The sequence below is a fragment of the Halichoeres trimaculatus genome, unplaced genomic scaffold, assembly GCF_033239565.1.
Source record: "Halichoeres trimaculatus isolate MK-OKI-2021-1 unplaced genomic scaffold, fHalTri1.1 fHalTri1_scaffold_3, whole genome shotgun sequence".
Taxonomy (NCBI): domain Eukaryota; kingdom Metazoa; phylum Chordata; class Actinopteri; order Labriformes; family Labridae; genus Halichoeres; species Halichoeres trimaculatus.
The window spans coordinates 23,624,167-23,649,207 of NW_027437181.1; the positions used below are offsets into that span (position 1 = coordinate 23,624,167).

The following is a 25,041-nucleotide window of genomic DNA, read 5'->3' on the forward strand; positions in this document are numbered from 1 at the left end:
GATAAAAACTTGTGTTCAGAACGACGAGCCAAAGACGAGCCCACAAGACCGCTAAGTATGACACCTGCATCGTATCAAACAAGTCAGAAAGTTACATCTAGGCAAAGAACTGCACCAGAAAATCAGGGTCACTTTGTATTTTGGATTGCTAATCAATATATTTGATTGATCGATGATATGCCATAGTTTCAGTGTAATCATGAGAACTGTTTCTGTGAGTCACATGTAAAATTTTCACTCACTTTCTGCCTCTTCTATTGAATCCTACTTGTTATATTTGGTTATCACCTCAGCCGAAGCATCAGATCACTTTTTTTCAGTCAAATCTGATTAAACTGAGGCTGGATACAGAAAACTCATGCAATAGCTGGCAGCCACAGATGTCACTGTTGTGTCAGCACAAATTGGGTCCCTGATAACTGGTGACTGTCAGTCTGAATCTCCAAACTATGTATAGTTTTTCACTGAAAAGAGGCGTTAAGCTTTCACATATTCTAATCAAAGACGTGATGTGACAATGCCAGATGTCCACACTAAACGTGTGAAAATGTTCAAACAGCTCCATGTTCACATGTTTTAGAAATCCCTGAATTTTAAACTGCTCCAGATGCTCTGTTTTGAAAATTTGTGAGAAATCTTGGTGCCCCAACGGGCCTGTGAGGATCTGGCCAATCAGAGAGAAGAAGGTTTATGGAGCAGGGTGTCTTAAAGAGACAGCAGCTCAAACACAGTATTTCAGACAAAGGCTGACACAGGGCTTTTCTAAAACATGGATGTAAAAAAGAAAGAATTGGGAAACTTTGAGTTTGAGATCATGTAAACCTTTAAAATGTAATTAAATCTTTACAGATCACTCAATGACTGAATTATTCTTCTTTTGGCAAAATGTGCGCCCATCTTTATGAAAGTAAAGGTTGTAAAAAGGTCTATTGACAGCACTTTTTTTTTTCTAATTCACACAAGAGATTTAAATTGGGTGACGTGTTTGACTTTTTGAAAGACAGCCAGAGGAGAGCTTTTGTCAGAAAATACAACACACAATCAGAAAGTTTTCTCACAGGTGCTTTAACAAATCAAGATGATCTACAATGAGCTGCTTGTCTTTTATTTGTTAAGTACTTAAGTTGAAAGTTTGTGAAGGATGTGGGATGTTATACGATTTCATCAGTGCAGGCACCATTCAGGATGAGTGCATTTACATTATTTACAAAGACAGGATGATTTTTTTTCTCCCTTTATTTTTAACAAGAGTACCTTAATATTTTCAGATTAAATTGTCGCTTTTCACTCTTTGCGTCTTTCTGATGTTAGCTGTTCTTCTGATCTGGTCGTTTCCTTTTTATAAGAACATTGATTGTGTAGGTCAGGTTCACTGACCAGTCCCCTCCCTCCCTCAGAGACTCTTTCATGTTCCCAGCAGCAACCTGACACCTGCTCTGGACCCCAGCAGTCAGCTTCCATAATCCATACATCACACACAAAGAGAGTGAGGAGAGGAAGCAAGAGAGAGGAGAGACACATGAATGCAAACACTGGCGTCTCAAGCATTCACCCACAGAAGCATGTAGGGGCATGTCCACATCTGCAAACACAAACACGACAACCTGCAGACATTTTGCCATTATTGACAAGCTACTGGACACTAATATTTCAGGATGAATTGATCAGCCAGGTGTTTGTTGTTTCATGGATTGTTTGAACACACACTGAACAATTCTCTTTACACTTATTGTAAACCGACAGCTCTCACGTTAGTAACAGTATCAGACGTGGATTTAGTCTTGTATGACTTTGAAGGCTATTCTGTCTCTACAGTATGCATGTGTGTGGATGAATGTGTCAAAAAGGTACAATTCTTCATCTTTACTTGAAATCTTTACTTGAACTGGATGAGCAGTTACAGGAAGGCTTTGATAGGAAATTGGACTGAATCTACAAATATTTGTTCAATTCCCAGAATAGTTGTCAACAACCGGGCCTAAGTCTTTACTCCATCTCTAAAATTACCTTGCTTTGCATCACCAGTGTAATCAGAAACAAGGATTAAGAGGTAGAAAACAGTTTTGGAGCTTTTATTCTATGAGATTCAATGTTTGATTTATTGATTTCACAAGAATAACAATGGAAAATCATGTTTGATGCCGCTTAACAATGTCATCACAGGGAAGACCAGCAGCACCTAAATGCTCAGGGCAAAAGTTTTGGGTTAAACTCAAATTTCTAGTACAATGTGCATGATGCTTTTGACTTGTAAACTGCATCATCTAGTGGTTATTTGAAGGCTTTGTGGGGATTTTCTTAATGATCTTGAAAAAGTCTCACTTGTATACATGTGCTCTATATCATATATATCATAACACAGAATTAAAAATGAGATCATCATAATGGGTTGTTTCTGGATGATTTTTCTCAGTTTCCCTGTCTGGGTCATTCAGGACACAAATTGATGAGCTGCAAGTTAAGCAATGAAAAGCAAGATCGGCCCTTTTCTCTGCTAAAAATGATTTCTTGGATTCATATTGAAGTAATGGTGGACACTGGAGCTGAACTGACATGATAGGGAAGAAGAGCAGAGGACAACTGAATGGATAGGAGAGCGATAGAGCACGGGCTACAGGCTGAAACACAAGTTAAGGTGGTTGTGATAATGTGCACTACAACCCACATGCAGCAGTTATTCTGTAGTGGGCTGTTTAAACTTGAGAGTCTTTTAATAAAATGAAGAGCGAGGTTACGTTAGCTCTGTTTGGTCACATCATGTTACACAGACACATGTTACAGCACCAGGCTGTGAGAAGCATTAAATAGAAAGTCTACTCACCTTCTGAGTACCACCCCTCAAATTTCTGCAGATACTGAATTATATCTTTATATCTGCATGGGTCAATACCGGAGAAATGACACTTTGACACAATGAAAGGTAGTTAATGTACAGCTTATATAACAGTGTACATTTATTGTTCCCTCAAAAAACTCATACAGCCATTAATGTCTAAATCACTGGCAAACAAAATGAGTACACCCCTAAGTAAAAATGTCAAAATTGAGCACATTGTCATGTGACTCGTTGGTGTTACAAGGTCTCAGGTGTGAATAGGAAGCAGGTGTTTTAAATTTGGTTTTTAAGCTCTCACACCCTCTCATACTGGTCGCTAAGAGTTCAACATGGCACCTCATGGTAAAGAATTCTCTGAAGATCCTAAAAAAAAAAAAAATGTTGCTCTACATAAAGATGGCCTAGGCTTTAAGAAGACTGCCAACACCCTGAAATTGAGCTCCAGCACAGTGGCCAAGACCACCTACAACAGGCCTCGCCATGGTCGACCAAAGAAGCTGAGAGGACGTGCTCTTCGTCACATCTAGAGATTGTGTTTGGGAAATAGACGTAAGAGTGCTGCCAGCATTGCTGCAGAGGTTGAAGGGGTTGAGGGTCAGCCTGTCAGTGCTCAAACCATACGCAGCACACTGCATCAAATTGGTCCGAATGGCTGTCATCCCAGAAGGAAGCCTCTCCTAAAGATAATGCACATGAAAGCCCGCAAACTGTTTTCTGAAGACAAGCAGAGTAAGGACATGAATTACTGGAACCATTTCCTGTGGTCTGATGAGACCAAAATAAACTTATTTGGTTCAGATGGAGTCGAGCATGTGTGGCGGCAACCAGGTGAGGAGTACAAAGACAAGTGTTTCTTACCTACAGTCAAGCATGGTGGTGGGAGTGTCATGGTCTGGGGCAGCATGAGAGCTGCCGGCAGTGGGGAGCTATAGTTCACTGAGGGTACCATGAATGCCAACATGTACTGTGACATACTGAAGCAGAGCATGATCCCCTTTCTCCAGAAACCGGGCTGCAGGCCAGTATTCCAACATGATAATGACCCCAAACACACCTCCAAGATGACCACTGCCTTGCGATAGAGGATGAAGGTAAAGGTGATGAACAGGCCAAGCATGTCTCCAGACCTAAACCCTACTGAACATCTCTGGGGCATCTTCAAAAGGAAGGTGGAGGAGCGCAAGGTCTCGAATATATGCCAGCTCCAGGATGTCATCATGGAAGAGGATTCCTGTGGCAACCTGTGAAGCACTAGTGAACTCCATGCTCAAGAGAGATAAGGCATTCCTGGAAAATAATGGTAGCCACACAAAACATTGACACTTTGGGCATTTTCACTTCCCAGGGGTGTACTCACTTTTGTTGACAGTGATTCAGAAACTGATGGCTGTATCTTGAGTTTTTTGAGGGAACAATAAATTTACACTATTACACAAGCTGTGCGTTGACTACTTTTCATTGTGTCAATGTGTCATTTCTCCATTGTTGACCCATGCAAAGATATAATTAAATATATGCAGAAATGTGAGGGGTGTACTTGCTTTTGTGAGATACTTATATATATATTTTACCCTCAGAGTGCAACAAGAAAAAAAGAGAAGAACAAGGATAGTTAAGGAGGTAAAAGCAGGAAGCAGTGGCGGGGGGGATGAAGCCTCCACCTGGACGTTGTCTCATTGTGTGCTAATTGTGTCTTTAACCACACTTTCCGGTGGAGGGGCAGGTGTGGTGCAGGGGGTCTTCAGGCTGATGGTCTTCCAGCAGGTCCATATATGAAGTACCTTGTTAAGCTAAGGTGGTCGATAGAGTTGACGGTGTTTGTGTGTCCTCATTAGCTGCAGGATGTCCCTCAGTAGGAGAGGGGAGGTAAGAGGCCCTCATCGATGATGAGCTTGTGCATGTGTGTGTGAGCATTCGTGTGTGTGAACCATCACATTGATCGATCCCACTCATAATCTCCCATGACCCCCTAGGCAGCATGAATTACACCAGTGGGCAGTGCGTTTAGGTGTGTGTGTGTGTGCGTGTGTGTGTGTGTGTGTGTGTGTGTGTGTGTGTGTGTGTGTGTGTGTGTGTGTGTGTGTGTGTGTGTGTGTGTGTGTGTGTGTGTGTTTGTGGGGCCCTGAGAGTGGAGGGGTGGGGGTCTCTATAATTACAGCAGATGGAGATAGTATCGGAGGAACCTGCACACAGGGGAAGCAGAGTGAGGGCAAGTGGATTAACTCAAGAGAAAGCTACGAAGTGAAGAAGCCAGAGCAGTGAAGAAGTTCCTCAATTATCATCAAGTCCTCTTGACAGAACAACAGGATACTGCTCCGCGCTAAAAAAAAACCAGTAATCCAGGTGAAACTCTGATCGCTCTTTGACTTCTCATCTCTTTGATCCACTTAACACTTGAAGCAGGACAGGACAAAGTGTGAGCTGCACATAAAGGTATTATGTCTTGCTAAGAGGGTTCCTGTATGGTTTGTACATCACAAGTTGTGACGTGTCGGATGTTGTTCTTAGAAATCATGGTGCCCAATGAGTTCATGTAAATACATCATGTTGTCACGTAACTGACAGGGTCTGTAGTTTGAGGAGTCAAATTAGCTAACAATAGTGAGGACACAGCTTGTACAACACAGCCACAGAACCAATAGGAATGTCACTGAGAGTTAATGATAAAAGTTAACTTTTTTGTCTTTGTGCTGCGTTTTATGCCCAAATAAAATATAACAATACAGCATTTCATCATTAAAAGTGAGAAGGACAATGATTGGTGTTTTCAATTTCTACCCACTTGAAGGCCTTTTATTCACACATCTTCACCACATGATTTCACAACATTATGAATTTAATTTAAGGGTGTGTCTTTTCAACATTTATCAAGTCCCTGAGAAGCTTGCAGATTAAAAAATACCATATTGTACATTTCCAGCAAAATTACTGTCTCAATGTAGAGTTGGTGACCTGTCCCTCTAAAATATCACACCAGTCCCCCTTTGGCTGTCTCCAGGCCAGAATCTCTCTCAAAGTTGTGTTTGATATACACTCACCTGCCACTTTATTAAGTACACCTTTCTAGTACCAGGTTGGACCCCCTTTTGCCTTAAGAACTGCCTTAATCCTTCATGGCATAGATTCAACAAGGTACTGGAAACATACTTCAGAGAGTTTGGTCCATATTGTCATGATAGCATCACAAGGTGGCTGCAGATTTGTCGGCTGCACATCCATGATGAGAATCTCCTGTTCCACCACATCTCAAAGGAGCTCTATTGGATTGAGATCTGGGGACTGTGGAGGTCATTTGAGTACAGGGAACTCATTGTCATGTTCAAGAAACCAGTCAGAGATGATTCCAGCTTTATGACACAGTGTGTTATTCTGCAGGAAGTAGCCATCAGAAGATGGGTACACTGTGCTCATGAAGGGATGGACATGGTCAGCAACAATACTCAGGTAGGCTGTGGACTTTAAACCAGGCTCAGTTGGTACTAAGGGGCCCAAAGTGTGCCAAGAAAATATCCCCCACACCATTACACCACCACCAGCAGCCTGAACCATTGATACAAGGAAGGATGGATCCATGCTTTCATGTTGTTGACGCCAAATTCTGACCCTACCATCTGAATGTGGAGCAGAAATCCAGACTCATCAGACCAAGCAACGTTTTTCCAATCTTCTATTGTCCAATTTTGGTGTTGCTGTGTGAATTGTAGCCTCAGTTTCCTGTTCTTAGCTGTCAGGAGGGTCACCCTGTGTGGTCTTCTGCTGCTGTAGCCCATCTGCCTCAAGGTTGGACATGTTGTGAGTTCAGAGATGCTCTTCTGCAGACCTCGGATGTAACCAGTGGTTATTTGAGTTGCTGTTGCCTTTCTATCAGCTTCAAACAGTCTGACCATTCTGGCATCAACAAGGCATTTTCACCCACAGAACTGCTGCTCACTGGATATTTTCTCTTTTTGGGACCATTCTCTATAAATCCTAGAGATGGTTGTGCATGGAAATCCCAGTAGATCAGCAGTTTCTGATATATTCAGACCAGCCCGTCTGGCACCAACAACCACGCCACGTTTAAAGTCACTTAAATCACCTTTCTTCCACATTCTGAAGAAATTTGCCTGAACAAGTAGTTGGAGAGGTGTCCCTAATAAAGTGGCCGTTAAGTGTAGTTGGTATGATAGTTTTTCTGAGTCTTGTCTTTTTTTTAGTTTTGTGAAAGATGGTGTTTGTTGTCCTTTGTCTTACATGTGTCATTATATGTGTTGATAAAGCATGGATTTCCAGCAATTTCTCTTTTAGGCTGTTTTCCCATTTGAGTGCCTGAGAACCGCATTAATTGGCTATTTTAATCCTGTTGTGACACAATGATTTTAGATTAACGTTAAACATAAGAAGGCTTTAGAAAAACCTCACAGCTGTATAGTTTCATTTATCATCCCTCCTTCTTTGCCTCTTTCAGTTCACATCAGCTCTGTTTACATACTAAGCAGGTAGCAGTAAGCTGACCATTGCTGCAGAATGAGGGGAAACAGTAGGTTTGTCTGTATGGCCATAACTGTGCAGTGAATACAACACTGTGACAAAAGGATATTTATTATGACTGCTCATAAACTATTTAACATTTAACTCACATTAGACCCCTTTCTGTAAATATCTCCTTGATTGCAAACACCAAACATCAAATAGGGGAAAAGGGTGTAGATGAACAAATGGGCACAAATGCTCATGACCAGAGATAAGATAAAAACACAGAAATTTCACCTTATGAGGTTTTTTTATGAGACAAGAGCAAGAAACCTGTCGTGTTCCTCAGTCCTTCAGCCGTCCTGTTAATTTTCCAGGAGAGGAAAGAGGTTGGAGTTATATGAAGGTTGTCATACGAGTCGGCTCATACATCAAACCAGATGACCTTAGCCTCAGTGACAGTCAGGACAGGACACTGTGTGGGTACGAGTGTGCGTTTGTATCCGTCTACATGGAGGCTTGTTTGTCCTCGCCACCACAAGCTCACCTTCTGCTTTGTTTTCTTCTTAATCTCATTTCTGCCCTGAATATGCTAAACAGAAGGTATAAAATGGTGGGGGAAACTAGGAAGCTGTTGGCAGACTGAGGGATATCCTCAGGTATAGGATTACACTGGCTGAAGATTATTATTGATTTGCTCATGGAGCTGTCAGTCTCTGCTCAGCTACCTGGAGCAGAGTGACTGACAGGGACGGGGTTGGGTGGCCTGCAGCCAACCAGGAGGAACCACTCTGCTGGATGGGCTGGGAAGATGGAGGGAAGGATAACACAGAGGGATGAGAGTAATTGATGATTGTTTCAGCTGTGGAAGGGGACGGGGGGTCGAGGGAGATACACACAGAGAAAAGGCGAAGGGAGAGAGGGATGGAGGGGGGCTGGAGAGTTGAGGAAGGTGGGTGATGAGATTAAGAGAGTGGCGGTGGATTTCTTCTCTCTGCGGTGAAGAAACGTCCTGCAAAATAAATACACAGAACAATTTAGAAATTAAAGTCAGAGGAATAGCTTTTATCAATGATTTAAACGTTGATAAGACCTTGTGTTCCACTGATGCAGCTTTGAGTTGTTTGTTTTGACATTTTTACAAACGAATTGTTAAGAAGGACTTGATTAACATTAGTGTTAAGTAAGTAGCAGTAGTAGTAAAGAGTATGTTTTTAGAAAACAAGGTACTTTTGGGGGCCGCACCGTGGTGTAGTAGTGAACACTGCTACTTTACAGCAAGATGGTTCCTGTTATGATTCCCCAGCTGGACAGATACCTCTCTGTGGAGTTTGCATCATCTTCCCATCCATTTTTGGGTTCTCTCTAAAGCTTCCTCCAACAGTCCAAAACATATTCAACGGGTTTATTGGTGACTCTGAATTGCAGATTAAAACCTGCTTCGTGGGTTAAAGTGAGGCATCTGAGAAAAGTTTAAATGATAAAACTAGGGATGCACGATATAATCAGCACAATATCGGTATCGGCTGATAAAAGCTTAAAAACACGTTTATCGTATCGGTAGATATGAAAATTTATGCTGTTATGCACAGCCGATAAGGTGCTATTCAGTTAGGATTATTATTATTTTCCATCTGAAAAATAAGCTCCTTAAATAAAATGTAGCACTTCATTTATTTGCACTGCAGAGCTCTGTGTCTGTCACCAGGTTGTTACAGTAGCTCTAAAATAATCAAATGCAACTTGGTTATGTTTAAAAATGCATTGTACATTTAAAGTTCATGTGATCTAAAGAAATTATTTTTTTGTATTTCAATACTGAATGTCTTGAGTTTGAAAAAATAATACATTTCTTATTTATGGTAAAATCAAATGTTTTTGTCTTGTTTTATGTGTGTTTCTTAAACAAATAATACCATCACAATAAGAGTAACATATAAATGCCAGTACAGGATAGACTTAGCTTTCTTTACAGTGAAAAAAACAAACAAACTTGTGATTATCGGTATCGGTATCGGCCAAAAGGGGTTTCGATATATCGGCATATCGGATATCAGCAAAAATCCAATATCGTGCATCCCCGGATAAAACATCAATAACAGCTTCAATAGTTTCAAAATGCCCTCAATTGGTAGAGAAACACGTCCCTACTGATCATGGATTTTTTATATTTTTTTTCCAGTTGCATAATCAGGAATATGTTCCTTAAAAGCACTCTTTTGTTGTAGTTTTTCTTAAACCCCTCTTATAGTAATAGGAGTATTCAACAGTAGGTTGATTCCCAGCATAGACTCTGTAATACACCAATGCTTCTGATACAAGGTTTTAAACTCTATTGACATTGGGGCATTATTGAAAATGCTGAATTCCAGTTTACAGGTCTGGATAAAACAAAGAGTCTTCTGTCTCTTTGCAGACAGCTGTGTCTGTCAGCAAAGTCAACTATGTCCCTGTATGGGCAAAAATTGTAAGTTTAAAACCTTAAAAATATGAGTCCCCCCACACTTAGACCCAATAGGTTTTGTGAACCAGCTGTCTGTAAACATGTTTGTACTTGCTGTAAAAAAATAGTCTGAAATCAAATCAAAGACCGGAGGTTCACGCTTTGTTTTTTTGTTTTTTTTGTTTTTTTTTGGCGCGTCGAAATCTTGAGGAGTGGCACCTCTTCTTGAATGACAATCTTTTCTGGCTTATGGCGCTAAACTAGCTAAAAGTGTTTGCTTGTTGTCAGTGGTTTCGTCTTGTGGCCTTCAGGTCAGTCTTAACTAATTTTACGTTTTTAATGAGTTTTTTAGGCAAAAGTCTGAGACTTAGAGTGAAATAGGAAGTTTAAAAAGCGGATTGAGAACCTGTTGATTCGTTTATGAGCGTGGACCTGCTGTACCAGGTGAGTGTTTTAGCTCAATGACCGTTCATCAACGTTTCAGCTACATTACATTAGCAACATAGAGAGAGAGACCTCATACTGCTATCAAAACACCACCAGTGGGATTATCTTCTGAATCACTTGGTGTATATTTAAACGTGATAACTGTGTAGTGCTTCCTTGGACGGGTGTGTGGCTGATAATTACAGCTTGAGGCTGTGGTGGTGTTTGCATCTTAAATTCTCATGTTTATCCCTGGTTGACTTTTACTATGCAAACTAACACGTGTGTTTTAATCTGTGATATGGGTTTTATGTACACTGTATGCCGTGGGCTAAGCCTGAGAATGTATTGGAGTTTTAATAAGTCATGTTTAATTCATTTACCTTGACTTATGCATTTGTTTGCATTATTATGCATGTCTTACAAATACATTACAAGCGTGTTTAAAGTCAGTCTAAACTGAAGAGAAAATATTCTCAAAGCTTGTCATATAGAGGAACTGGTTGAAACAGTCAAATTGTCATTTTGGGCTTCCCCTTATCTGTATTCACATGGGAGACATTATATTATATTATATTATTATATTATATTATATTATATTGTATTATATTATATTATATCATATTATATTATATTATATTATATTATATTATATTATATATTATATTATATTATATTATATTATATTATATTATATTATATTATATTATTAAAAATGACTAAGACTCCCGTTTCTACCCCAGTGTCTAATATGTGTCTTGTCATTTATTTTTTAGCCTTTCAGCTGAAAATTGACTCATCTTCAGGTTTGATGTAATTTATCCATATCTGAAGCCATTATGCAGTTAAACATCATCGTCATCACCTTTGCACCTTGTTGGCCTTCAAGAGGTGAGTAATGCTTTAGAATCCACATATAGTGTCATCTATTATTAATTACATTTTGTTTGAGCTTTGTAAGTTTTTCCCTGTGGTTGTTTTGTGCAGCCAGTCACCTGATGTGATAAATGAGAGAGAAACAGTTAAAGTATGACCCTTCTAAAGCCCATGAAAACAATTTGAACTTTAAACATATCAGTCAACTTGCCAAGAGCTTATTTCAGAACATTTAAGGCCAGTTTTTTTTTTGACTAACTCTTGTATCTTTATTCTAATATAACTATTACTCCTCCATATAAGAACGTAAAAGTGGCTGTCCTATAATGTCTTTTGTGGAGTTAAGCAGTTGCAACTGTAAAGCAATAGTAGTCTTTCAGAACCGGACTGACAATCAGAAATACTTTATTTATTTATCCTGGGGTGAAATCCAGCCATTGCAGTTGCCCTTATTATACACAATAAAGTTATATCATAGCAGTGATAGAAAGTGGAAAAGAATAAGAACTGAATATACAAAGTAAAATGATACTAAAGGAAATAAAAGAAATAAGAAACACAAAATAGTTAGAATAAGCTTTTTACGAAAGTATTTATACAAGGAAATCTTAGTGAAATCCTGTTTAAAGAAACTGCTAAAGAATCTGTTAAGTTTGGCAAACTTTATTTTTTGAAAAAGGAAAACAAAAGATGCAAATATAATGGAAAGAAGAAGGAACGAGGAGTAGCTGCAAAGGCTGCACACAGTGCATGCATGCAAATTAAAGTTTGACTCGTATTGTAGATCAGTCATGGAAAATAAGAAACTGATGTACACCGCGTGTGACTTTTTTGCATGTGCACATCTCAGACACATTGGTTGAACAATATGCCAGTCTGTCCTGCCTGACCGACAGAAAAGATAGTTGTGGTATAATTACACTATGAAATCCAACAGAATGAGTGTAGTACGTGTTCAAATGCAAATGAATGTCTACAGTCTGTATGGTTTAAAAACACAAATGTAACTAGCTTTCAGATGAGCAGTAATCCCTGAAAGATTCAAGCCTTTATCAAGAACCATAATTTGAGAGCAGACAAAGAAGCTGGGGAAAAGTGCAGGCCAATAAACATTTAAACGAGAGAGACGTCTGAGCCAGAAAACTTTTAATATGCTGTGATTGTTGATGCCAGACGGCGCGGTTACACTATCTCAGAAAATCAGACCCCCAAATTAGATTTTCATGCTCTAAAGTGTCTGGTTCTACAGAAGTGAAACACAAATTTAGCTGCTCGGGTACAATTATTGTGTACACTTACAGAGCAGACATTTACATCTGAGGCATTCAGCCAATACAATACGTCTGAGAGAGAAAAGACACCTTCTCTTTGTGGAGTGTGTGTAGATCCAGTTTGTGTGACTGTTAGAGTGTCTCTGCAGTTCCTGCTGTCTGCTCCACATTTAGACAGAAGCACTTTAATCAACAAGAAACCACCTCAGAACACACACACACACACACACACACACACTCACACACACTTTTATAAGTTTCTTTCACTCCCAGCTTTTATTCTTGCTCCACTTTACTCACTCTCGTGCTCAGTCTCTCTGCCTCTTTCACTCCGCCTGTTTCTCACACTCACATAAACTCGCAGCGATGATTCCTTCAGAGTGCAGACGCAGGCAGAAACAGTCACTCTGATATTATTAGACGCTGCACTTTAGAAAGCCAGATGATTCATGTTTTTATTTGAGAACCATAAAACAATAACGTACCATCGCTGCGCTCACTGTAGCTTCCTGTGGCAAAACACGACAGACGCCAGTAAATGACAGCGTTGATTTCTGCTCACACATTACTCTCTGCCATGTTAAGTCATCCATATTCATCTGCAGAGACACAGTTAAAGGGGGCTTTTAATATGTCTCTGACAGATGTATTACACTCATGAGCTGTGGTGAACACACGTTACATATAAACCTGTATGATGCACACATGCAGCACACATTTGTTCATTTGAATACCTCTGTTGAATGGTCTGTTGTGAAGCTGAACTGCAGAGAAAATATGAGAGTTGATGAAAGCTGCAGAGCTGGCATGTGCAAGAATATAATAGCTAACCCTTTGTGGCCTTTAAAACCATCAGTTGCTCCGGTATTCATCAGTTTACTCTTCCCACCTTATTCATTTTTTTACCTTTTGCTTTCGTTCTTTGCTTTTTTATTGCTTTTATTTTCCTTTTGTTTTTGCACAATTCAGTCATGGATGTGCATTACATGACACTGCTAGTTTTTTTCTATTTCTTTTTTGAGTTTTTAAGTCTGCGTCTGGTAACCTGTTGTAGCTGTTGGCGCTGCGCCAGGCCAGGCCAGGCCACCTTGGTGGGACAGACCGAACATCCCTGCTGCAGATTCCTGGGTGTTCACCTCAATAATAAACTGGACTGGTCACACAACACAGACGTCCTGGACAAGAAGGGCCAAAGTCGTCTCCACCTGAGAGGAGGATGCTGGCAAAGCTTCCCTCCATTATGGACAATCCCTCTCACCCAGTGCATGAGACTGTGGGGGACTTAAAGAGGACATATCATGCTGATCCCTGATTTAATACTTATATATGATATAATAAATTTGAAAACAAGACCTTACACCCCCTGAATTTTCAAAAAATGAGATATTGTATTTTTTCTGATATCCTAGAACGAGATTTGATGCCTCTGAAAATAGGTCATTGACATTTGGCTTCGAGATTTCGACCTTCGTGACAACACGAGGATCCTCTCTTTTTATTGGACTAATCTGATAAAGCAGCTCCTCCTCTGTGATGTCAGTCAGTCACACAACCCCCACCGAGGGATACACCCACCAAGAGCCGAGTATAAATGTATAAACTATATGTTACAGTACCGGTTTGACTCACCACACTGAAACGTCCTGAGATGATCTATGTCAAGGTGGATTTTCTTCCTCCTGAGCGGCAGAACCGTCCAGGTCTGACTCGGGGTCAGACCTGGACTTTGTAAATACTGGATTTTGTAAATACTGCCATGCTGCAAAAACCGCCCCCTGGTTCTACCCCCTCCGCCCCTCTGATAGAACTGACCAATCAGAGCACAAAGAGCTGTGACGTTGCGAGGTTACTGGAGGTCATTCTCGAAACAGAGCGTTTCAACGAGATCTTCAGAATGGCCTTAACTGAGGATATTGAGAACGCTATTGTGGGGAAATGAAGGAACTAAATGACTTGTACTGAGGGCAGAAATGCTTTACAGGCATCCTAGTCTGGCATAGTGAAAATGAGAAACAAGCATGATATGTCCCCTTTAAGTAGCTCTTTCAGCAGCAGTCTGAGACCCCTACCCTGCAAGACACTGCAGGTCATTCCTCCATCTGCTATTAGACTTTATAACAGATCATAACAAACCTGAACTCACACCCTTTGCCATCTAGCATCCCAAAAAATACTGGCCTTTTTTGCACATCATCTCAGTACTCATAGTCATTGTTCAGTATTGATCCCTGTACTTGTTTTGTTTGTATGTAAATAGTCATACTTTTTCTCTACTTTCTTTAAATTTCTAATTTTTCTGTTCCTATTATTACTATTCTATTTTTATTGTTATTAATGGGGCAAGCCTGCAGGCTGATTCAGGCAGCCAACTCGAGCTGCACTGCTATGTACATACCACATGTCTCACACGCTATAACCATCTTCCTATTACGTACTCTGCCTCTCAATTGGCCGGCTGGTGCCATGGGTACACCAGATAGTATATTCCCCTACAGGCGCTGTACTGGCGGGGAATGGCTTCACTCTGGCTGGTGCCATGGCCACACATAGAAGGCTCTACACGGGGCCCCAGGCTCCTAAATTTATGTGTTGGGATATTGTGTACAGTATGTTTTGCTCATCACTCCTCAATGTTGCCATGTAAACTTATCGTAAAGAGTGATGAGGCCGGAGCCTGGATGCCAAGGATAAAATTTATTTGCTGCTAAATAAACAATTCAAGAGCATTTCAAGAAAATTTCCACTGTGGTGGATCAACAAAGAATATTCTATTCTTTTCCATTCTATTCTATTCTATTCTATTTTATTCTATTAACAGCTGTCTGTAGTTTAAATCCTGTTTTCAGCTCTGAAAGTAGTGTTAAGAGTTGTACGAAACCCAGTGCCATTAAAATTACCACGGTTAACTTTTACAATTGAACTCAGAATGGGTCTGAAAAGGGCTCAGGGAGTTTAACCTGGCACTGTCACAGAATGTCACTTTCTTGAAAATTTCTGCCCTCTTTAACAATAAGTGCTGTTATTGTGAAGTGGAGGCTGCTCGGAGCAACAAAGCGTTGTCACAAAGCGGTAAACCACCGTACAGGTTCAAAGAGCTGGGTCACTGCATGCTGAAGCTTGCAGCGTGTAGCAGGAAGAGGTGCTGGGATGTTTTAGGATCTTGAAACACACTTTTAATCCAAGTAAAAAAGTCTGCTTTGCTCTTTTCTTGAGGCATTTTAGTCACAGTGTAATAGTTTCTAGGGATACACAGATACCCAATGTTTTTGCTTTGGTATCAGCAAAAACTGTTCTGATCTGATCTGATCTGATCTGAGGTCAGTATCAATTCAACACTCTGTATTTCTTCATATGAGGATGAGACTGAAAACTGTGCTTTGGTAATTTCAGGCATTGAAACAAAAGATATTTAAACTGACTGTATTGTTATTTTATATGATTATAAATGTGTGGTGAATAAATCTCCAGCACTAACAGGAATCAAAGTTTAACTGTAAACCTCAGCGGTGGATACATGAGGAATGTCTTTCTGGATGACTTGACACACGTTAACAATCACAGCATAGGCTCTTCCTAAATATGAAAGACATGCAGCTGTATGAGAGACTGAACACTTCATGGCTTTTCTGAGTTTTCTTTGTTAGCCACACTTCAGTACAGGAAAACCTGTGTGTGTGTGTATACTACATCTTTAGATCCTTCAAAGAAGCATTGCTGGCAGTCATCATAGCTTTAAGTCATCTTGAGACCACTTCTCGGCAGGAGTGCCTTCTCTTCCACCTCTCTACCCTCAAGGCCGCTGTAAGGGAGTGCTTCACCTGCTTCCATTTCAACAGAGCAACCCTGAAGCTCAGTCAGAGAGACTGTCTGCTGTTTGTGTCACCACTCTCAGAGAGGCTCCTCTTCCTCTAGATAGACTCACACACTGAGACTGGAGGTCTCAGAGTTTCAGATGTTTTTGACTCCTTCCATTGTAAAAGACAGAAGCCGTTGAGTTCTCCTGCACTGAGTCGTTTCCTCAAACCAGCTCTGCTTTGGAGCTCACAGAGACTACTGGATTACCTGAGAATTACCTGCTCAGCATCCAGTCTTGTCACAAGGGAACCACTTCAGGTTTTCCACCAAAAAAGAAACAACAAATTTGAACTGTTTGAACAACGACTTCTCAAAATGAACTATGGTACAATCATAAACGCCTTTTCTTGCTGAATGCTCGCTGCCGGACACCTGACAGCTCTTCTTCTCACACAGCTGGGAGGTGGCAGATCAAACCCTCAGTCCAGCTCTTAGATGGACATCACTAAGTCTGGACCTGTTCTTTGATTTCCCTCTTGTCCTGCTCTGGAATACATTTTGTTGCATTGACAGATCTTTGTTTACCAGTGCAGCTCGTTGTGTCTGCTCATCTCTAAGGTACTTGGCATACTGCTCCACGTTTAGTCGAGTAATGCTGAGCGAGGTTATGCTTGGGGATGCATGATAGCATAATCTGTTCAGGGTTTTTTGAGCTGCCACTTTTTCCTCCGTGTTGAATTTTCCTGGAGTAACTGTCTTCTTCAGAAACTTTGAAGAAGTCCCACACAGTCGACTCCATGTTTTCCTTTTCGAAGCGTAGGCATGCTGTGCTGTGTGCACGTTGTGCTGCATTTAAAGCGTGTCAGGGATTCACTGTTGCCACATTTTCTAGTGGTTCTTTCAGCCTTTTTGAGTTCATATTTCTATTGTTTATGTGTAACACATGGAAGAATACTGTGGATGTCAATTCAAGTCAGTAACTACCAGAATTATGACCAAGTTAATTAGTTTTTTTTCAACAAGAGGGGGTACTCTTAGATTTTCCCAGTCAGCGTTTTTCTTTTTTTATGCTGGCGGCACTGGAACGCAGCATTCACTGCCAGCCATTCAGGTCTTATAGTGGGAGCGGGGCACTGCTGTGCTGACCAAATTACAAATGGTATCAAGGCAAGTCGTGATAATATTCGACCTATTGGAATGATGTAATAATTTCCTTTAATCAACTTAATAATTATTGGTCCAATAGTTATCATACATCCCTTGTTATTAGGGCTGGGACAATGTGCTTTTCTTGGGATTCAATTCTATTGCAATTTTTGGGGAGATAATTTGATTTCAATTGCGATTCTTCAATATTTATGATTTTTGGGGAAATTAGTTTGCTTTTCTAACACCAGACCATGTGAAAAAGTACACATCATGTGAATCAGGCCCTGTTTACACGACAACGTTTCATCTGAAAACACTAAAACGCAGTGAAAAAAAATCTTTGTTTACATGGAAACGCTGACAGACTGAAAATGCTGTAGTAAGCATGCCAGGCCTGTAGGTGATGCTATAACTGTCTTGTCCAGAAGCTGGTTTGGTAGACCTCCACCGAAGTAGAGTTGAGTTGTTCATCTGGTGTATTGTGGAATACTAAGTTAAAAAGTGGAGCAACAGATGCACATTTTGTTGAAAGACAGTCAGCAGATACAGCAGATCGAGCAGCACGAGCACGACGCGGTAGTTCGCGACGATCGTAGCAACGGTACTGTTGTCTGCTTGCGCTCAAGGCAGACTGTGACATCAGCGTTTCCACTGAAAATGTCGGCTACTGTTTACACGGCATCGGTGTTGGGAGCATTTCAGAAAAATTCCACTCTGGCAGCCGTTTTCTAAAGTTTGCGTTTTAGGTCAGCCGAAACACCGTTTCCGTGTAAACGCGAGGCTGAAACACAACAAAGCTTTTGTGTTTCACTCTGAAACCGTTGTCGTGTAAATGGCCCCTCAGAGAGAAACATTTCATCCTTTGTTGGAAAAAAGTGGTAACTTTTTTCGAATCGAGTTAATAAACAAAGACTGAAGTGAAGAATTTGAATTTTTTTTAAAAAGTGTTTTTTTGACAGAGAATCCTCATTTTGATATCCTCAAACAAAAAACCCCTGATACATTGTTTTCCGTTTTTTTCACCTACCCCTACGAGTTACACTCCTTAAAAACTTTCTCTTTCAATATGAGACAGGTGTAATTCCCCTTTGACTCGACTCCCACTTCTCCAGAAACACTCAGTCTAACATCAGCCTTTTCTTTTGGCCTTTGAAAACGACTCCTTACTTTAACAAAACTTAAAGGACGCTGGCCTAATGATAGTTTTTAAATAGCCGCTTGGCTTTGCATGATGATAATGCTGCGTTCAGAGTCATCTCTGTAAACAGATATTTGTGGCGTATGATCATGCCGTGTGTGGCCTGCAGTCTGTCAGTTTGAGACCCCTGCAGCAGTCCTTGATGCAGGCATCGCTGGTTTGAGTGGTCACAAAAAAAGACCAAAAAACAAACTTAGTAGATAAGAATTGCTGTGCAAACACTTGCTTTTTTACCCCATGAGACATGAATGATGGATTCCCACCTCTTCACCACTCACCAACTCCACTCCACAGTTTCAGTCTTAAACACTTTGCCATAGAGAAGCCGGTGTTCAAGTATGTTTTTTCTGCTTTAATTTTGACTTTCCACTCCCTGCACACGTTACTTACTGGCAGCTAGTGGCTGTCTGCCTCACCTCGAGGTGTTTGTGTCACCACCAAGCATGCCCACACACATATACTGAAACATCACTACCCCTGTGTCTTGTCACACAACCCCTGGCCTCACCTCATCCAGTCCCCTTAGCGCCGCCACCTCCCTACCACCTTCTTCTCTCAGTGTGTGTGTGTGTGTGTGTGTGTGTGTGTGTGTGTGTGTGTGTGTGTGTGTGTGTGTGTGTGTGTGTGTGTGTGTGTGTGTGTGTGTGTGTGTGTGTGTGTGTGTGTGTGTCTGTGTCTGTGTGTGTGTCTGTGTGTGTGTGTGTGTCTGTGTCTGTGTGTGTGGCGATAAACATATCTGTGTGCCTGGATGTGTGGGCGCGCGCACACGTCTCCCTCTCCTGTCTGAAATACGGCTGTGTCTGCCCGGTCTGTATATCTTGGCTCGTCCCTCCAGCAGGAAAACCTTGGTCGCTGCTGATGGAGGAAGCAGCACCACAAATAGCTCAGAGACATGACACTCAAACAGGTCACAACAAAGCAGAGGAGGCATGCACTCAGTGACATTTAGGGACTACATCCATGCACCTTTCATCCATTTATCAGGTTGCTCTGCCTGACAGAAAGAAAACCCTTTAGTTTTAAAGAAGAAATAAAATTAAAAAGTGTCAAATATCATAGACAGAAGCTACATTTTAAATTATCTACGATATATGTTAAATGTTATGATTACATTTTCTTAAATTTGAGTGAAAGATCATTTCCCACTACATATTTAAAGTTAATTTCTGTTGTTTGGCTGCCCCTTGAATAAAAAGGGTTTTGAATCAAACAGTAAAGTTCTATTCTTGGATTTTCTGTTCATGACCCAATCTGATACACAGGTGTTTCTCAGTGAAATTGTATCAGCATAGCATAACATTTTAATCCTTATTACCTCGGCCTAGAAGGCTATGTTTTTGGGAGAGTTTGTCTGTCTATCTGTTTGTTTCTGTGTTTGTTTGTCTGTGAACTACATCACTCAAAAAGTAACGAACAGATCTTGATGAAATTTTCAGGAAATGTTCAAAATGGGATAACAGAGAAGTGATTCAATTTTCAAGGCTGAATCGAAGATTTTCTCAAAGGATTCTTTAACATTGTGAGATAGGGACGTTTTCACCATATGTTTGGACAACGACAGGATAAATGGTTGCATTGCTTTGCAAAAGCAGACAAGACAAGTTCACCACAATTTCTGCCAGATGTAAAAGTACGATCCAGATCCTGGCAATATTCTGGATACTAAGAGCCGGAATATGAAATATGTACTGGGTCATTATAGTTTTTAACACCGTCATTTTACAAATTATTGTACAAACCTGCAACTAACACCAAATTGTAGCAGACAGTCTGCTGAAAGGGAGTATAACATTAAAGTAGGACTAAAGTAGGTAGTAAAGTCAGTGTTTCCCATTAATCAATGATCTCATATGGAGAAAAAAATATGATCTGTCTCTCTGTCAGACCATTACACAGCTGTACTTTCCTACCGCCCTTAAACAAGTGAGAACAAGAGTGCATGCGCACTGGTCATGCTCATAGATGTCGCTCTTTACTTGATATGTTTGGCGCGAACCAGATTCCAGCGTTTCAGTGACGAGAGCGACCACACTGTTTCATTATCACCGCACATTCAGAGTCAGTGCAGGCACACAGTACAATCACCTGTTACCATCCCAACGAGCTGACGCGGCTTATTATTTCGTATTCTCCTCCCCTGGGGCCTCATTTTTTACAGCGTGTAAAAGTCCTCTTAATTTTCACTTAGGACGAAAAGGCAAAACGTGAATACGACCAACACTCTTTTCAGATCTATCAAACTCTGCGTGCACACGGCTGCACGCTATTCTCCATGATAAATCACACCGCTCCGAGAAAAGTGTGAATGTGGTGATGTGACCACACCTTGTTTCCCACCTTCAGCACCGAACATAACCATATATGGTCGAAGCAAATGAGTACGTGCATATTAAGTAGCCATGTGCGCTCTGGGATTTTGTAGAGTGACGTCAGTGTAAGATGTGAACACAACAGACGGAGAGAGCATGGAAGAAGCTGAATTTCTCTCAAAGCCAGATACACAGAAATATCAGGAAATATCAGTCAGAAAATGATCTTGCATTGATTTAGGCTACATTTTGTGATGAAGTGGGCAGCAGCAAATTTAGGAATCTTTATTTTAATGAAAACACAACACTCCCAAATCCAAATAAGGGAGCAGAGAGAATAAGAATTGTAATCTGACCCTTTATCACAAAAAATCTTTTTTTAAGATGTTAAAACAATATAAAGGGTTTCCACTTTGCTGTGCGGACTATAGTGTAAATAACCTGTTGTTGAAATGTTGTTCAGTAAATTGTTCAAAATATTGTGAGTTTTTGGTTTTGTTTCTGAATCAAATTTAAAATATTTCTGATATGCCTTTGTAAGTTCTTATTTATCAGCGTATGTTCATGTCCATGGTCCCAAACTGCACTTACTGTAAGGGCGATACATCCTGCTTAAAAACGTACACACACATTAAAACCGCCAAGGGTCAGAGACTCTCCCACCACAGTCCCCTAAAATCCTGTGGGAAACACTGAAAGTATTCCAGATCTTAGTATCCAGAATATTGTCAGGATCTGGATGGTACATCTGTCAGAAATTATGGTGACCTTGTCTTGTATTGTTTTGCAAAGCAATGCGACCATTTATCTTGGAGTTATATATGGTGAAACTGTCCCTATCTTATAATGATAAAGATTCCTTTAAAAAAATCCTGGATCCTGACGGTGATCCGGATTATCTCCAAAATTCAATCACTTCTTCCTTATCCCATTTTGAACATTTCCTGAAAATATTCATCAAGACAAACGGACAAATTCTCATAAGCTCCAAAAACATAGCCTCCTTGGTGCAGGTCTAACACTGACTTTGAATCTGTAAAAAAAAAAAAAAAAAAAAAAAAAAAGGTCATGTCAAAATTCCTCTCAGAGGATCAGTTGATCCGTTAGAGAGTGAGGATTTCTTTCTCCATGTTGAAAAATGTGTCTCATCTGAATCTTTGAAGATGTCATATTTTCTGCATCAGATTGCAGACTGACGGTTTGATTCATCCAGAATAGCTATATTTTCGATTTAGTCTGGCATCACCAGCTGTTTTGGTTTAGTGATAAATACCCCATTGATGTCATTCACAGCAACAATAAAACACTTTTTGCCGTATCAACAAACTAAGGGAGTCAGGGCATTGTTTACATAGAGAGAACAGAGTAATGACTCTTGTTTAATATTACTCACTCATTGCAGAAAACCGCAAGGTGCCTGCAGCCCTCATCAGACAGCACATAGTGTGAATCTGACACTTCTTTCAATGAATCATAAATCCCTCACTGTTTAGTCAGTTTTTGTGTTTTTTTTATGTATCACAGCAGAAGGATTTAAAAAATGGACACTAAATAGGATGTGAACTCTTTCAGCCCAAAGTTGTCATCAAACTTTAGCTCTCAGCAGCATCAAGCCCAAAAATTAAGTTTGTTAGAGCTGGAGGCCCTCAGAGGAGGCATGTCATTACAACATGTGTGGGATTTGACATGTGATGTCAAGCAGTTGTCCCTTTTTCTTTCCACAAGTGTGTTGTACAAAACGACAGCAGTCTGTAAAAGTGCTTCATCCTTTTTTAAGTGTTGTGTTTCGCTGCAAGGCGTGATTGACTCTCCTTCCACTCCTCGTATGCACTGTTCTCTCATTAGTGCCACCCCAGGCTGCTGGGGCTTTGTTCAAGAGCACTTGACAGGTCACTGAATGTTAACATCTAATGAGAGCATTGCTCAGTAATCTTCAATGTGTCACCGTGGCTCTCCAGTAGCACAGTGATGACTGGAGGATGATTGTGTAGGATTATGTAGAAAATGGGCCAACTCAGGTAAAGTCCCTTCAAAGCTCCTATTCTGCTGCGAGTGGCCCAGCGCTTGTTACCTGATGAAATCAATTATCACTTCCCTCAATCAGATCACGGTCCATGCACTAACGGTGGAACAGACTTGTGGCTGCAAAGACTGCAAACAGACAAAATCAAGCAACAATGAATTATTCCATTCAGAGGAGGAGAGTGACAGACCGCTCACTGCGTGGGATGTTTTTAATGAAATACAGGCGCTCACGGTGTTCACACACCGGGGCTGTCAAGATATTGAACCAGAGGCTTCAGAAAGCTCCCATGGCTGCTTCAGAAACAGGATGCACCAATCAGCCCGCGGCGATTCTCTCTGTGTGTTTGTGCATTTATTTGTGTCTGAGAGTTTGACTGCATGACTAACATTCCTGTTCATGCGCCCGAATGCAATACTTGGCGTGTTGTGGTCTGCATTTTAGAGAAAATGCAAATAAAGTTATCCTTCATCTTTTTGCATTTCTTTGTGTGCAGCAGACAGATCTCATCTTTTTTGTGTATTCCCCTGTTGTTGCAACCCAGCTGTGCTAGAGGGAGCCCTCCTCCGTTTGACAGCAGTAAAGGACACCCCCAAAAAACCCTTGCACAGGGTCCCCCTCCCCTCAGCATCCATGCAGCCAGCGGGGCCACTGGGCCAAGGCCAGTCCAGCCCTTCAACCACAGTGATGGGCTCGGGCGCCCCAGGGGACCAGAGGGGGACTTGCCGAAGCCTGAGCTGTGGTCAACCACAGGGTGGGACAAAGACCGGGATTCTGAATGCAATCTGACCCTGTCACTCACTCAGCGGCAACACCAACAGGAGAGAAGGTTGTAGTAGAGGAGGGAAAATAGAGAGCGCGAAATACTGGGGCGTCAGACAAAGATAGAGAGCAGGAGAGAGGTCCTCACAGGGCCGAGCAGATCCGTCAATACTGTAAAAAGAAAGAGGAGAAAAAGATTCAGGCCAGGAATTATTTTTGGTTGGTACAAAAAAACCTTGCCACTTTGCAGATTGGGTGTTTAGTATAAAAAACCCAAGGTCTAAAGCATGGCTGCAGTCTGGGTGCTGAAAAGCCATTCTCTGAATTCTGTTCTTTAAATGGGGAGAAATATTGATCTGGCTCAGCTGGCCCTGTAGTGTTCTGTGTGTGTGCGTGTGTGTGTGCATGTGTGTGTGTGTGTGTGTGTGTGAAGCTTTGTCTTTTAGGACCCGGTGGGGTGTTACCATGGATACGGCCTCACCCCCCCACCCCCCATTCAACCCCCTACACACACATGCACATATACACACATACATACATGCACTGCAACACCCAAGGTTGTAGGTGTAAAACACACACTGGTAAACACACACTTTTTAGGGCCTCTGGTCAAAAGAGGGGGAAATTTCTGAAGGCGTTTCTGGACGTGTCACACTCCTGCATGCACAGATAAAGATAAAAACTGCACCCTAAGGCGTCACAACATACACACACACACACATTCACACACACACACACACACACACACAGAGGAAGGTCCAAGGAAACAGACAATCATGGTGAAAAAAACTGCAGAACACTAATGTGCGACACAGACTCATCCCTCATCATTTCCTTTCAATTTACCCTCTTTGTCTCATCTCCCCTCAATATACTCCTCCTTACACACACACAGACACACACACACACACCATTAGGATGTCCTGTACATTGCTTGTACCTTTTAACCATTCCTATGTACACACACACACACACATACAGAAGCCACTGTGAGGCATTTTAACTGCAGGTATTTCGATATGTTCAAATGTAAATTAAAGACACTGCAGGGACACACGCACACACTCACACACACGCACCTGTCTTGTAGGAATGAGACATGAGGGGAGGGGATCAGAGTGGTTTACTGCCAGGTAACTGATATAAATACCCCTCATTACAATGGTGACAGGGGTTTCTTCTCTCCTCTGGCAAAATAGCATCATTAGGGAAACACAAACAGACATACACACACACACACACACACACAGAGCGGTCACAACATGAAGGCAGTTGCTTAGAAAAACAGAAACACACAGATTTAAAAAAAAAAAAAAAAAAACCCAGCAGACTTCAAATCAAATAAACATAAAAACATGATGAGGTAGAAGAAATACAAACAAGTGTACATAAATATCTACAAATAAACACACAGGGCACATTGCTCTTTTTACTAAATGATGATGATAATGATAGATCGAGGAGGGTTTCATAGGGTTGTTATAAGGCAGGAAGTCGCAGC

At 41.1% G+C, this 25,041-nt stretch overlaps 1 long non-coding RNA gene across 3 annotated transcripts in view; it reads left to right on the forward strand.

Annotated features, from left to right (window-relative positions):
* The first annotated feature begins 9,956 nt into the window (after positions 1-9,956).
* Positions 9,957-25,041, forward strand: part of LOC141787340 (uncharacterized) — a 53,756-nt gene continuing 38,671 nt past the window's right edge. For all 3 annotated transcript variants that reach the window (XR_012598057.1, XR_012598058.1, XR_012598056.1), the window contains exons 1-2: positions 9,957-10,175; positions 10,934-11,048. This is a non-coding gene — a long non-coding RNA (uncharacterized LOC141787340). The remainder of the gene's footprint in view (positions 10,176-10,933; positions 11,049-25,041) is intronic.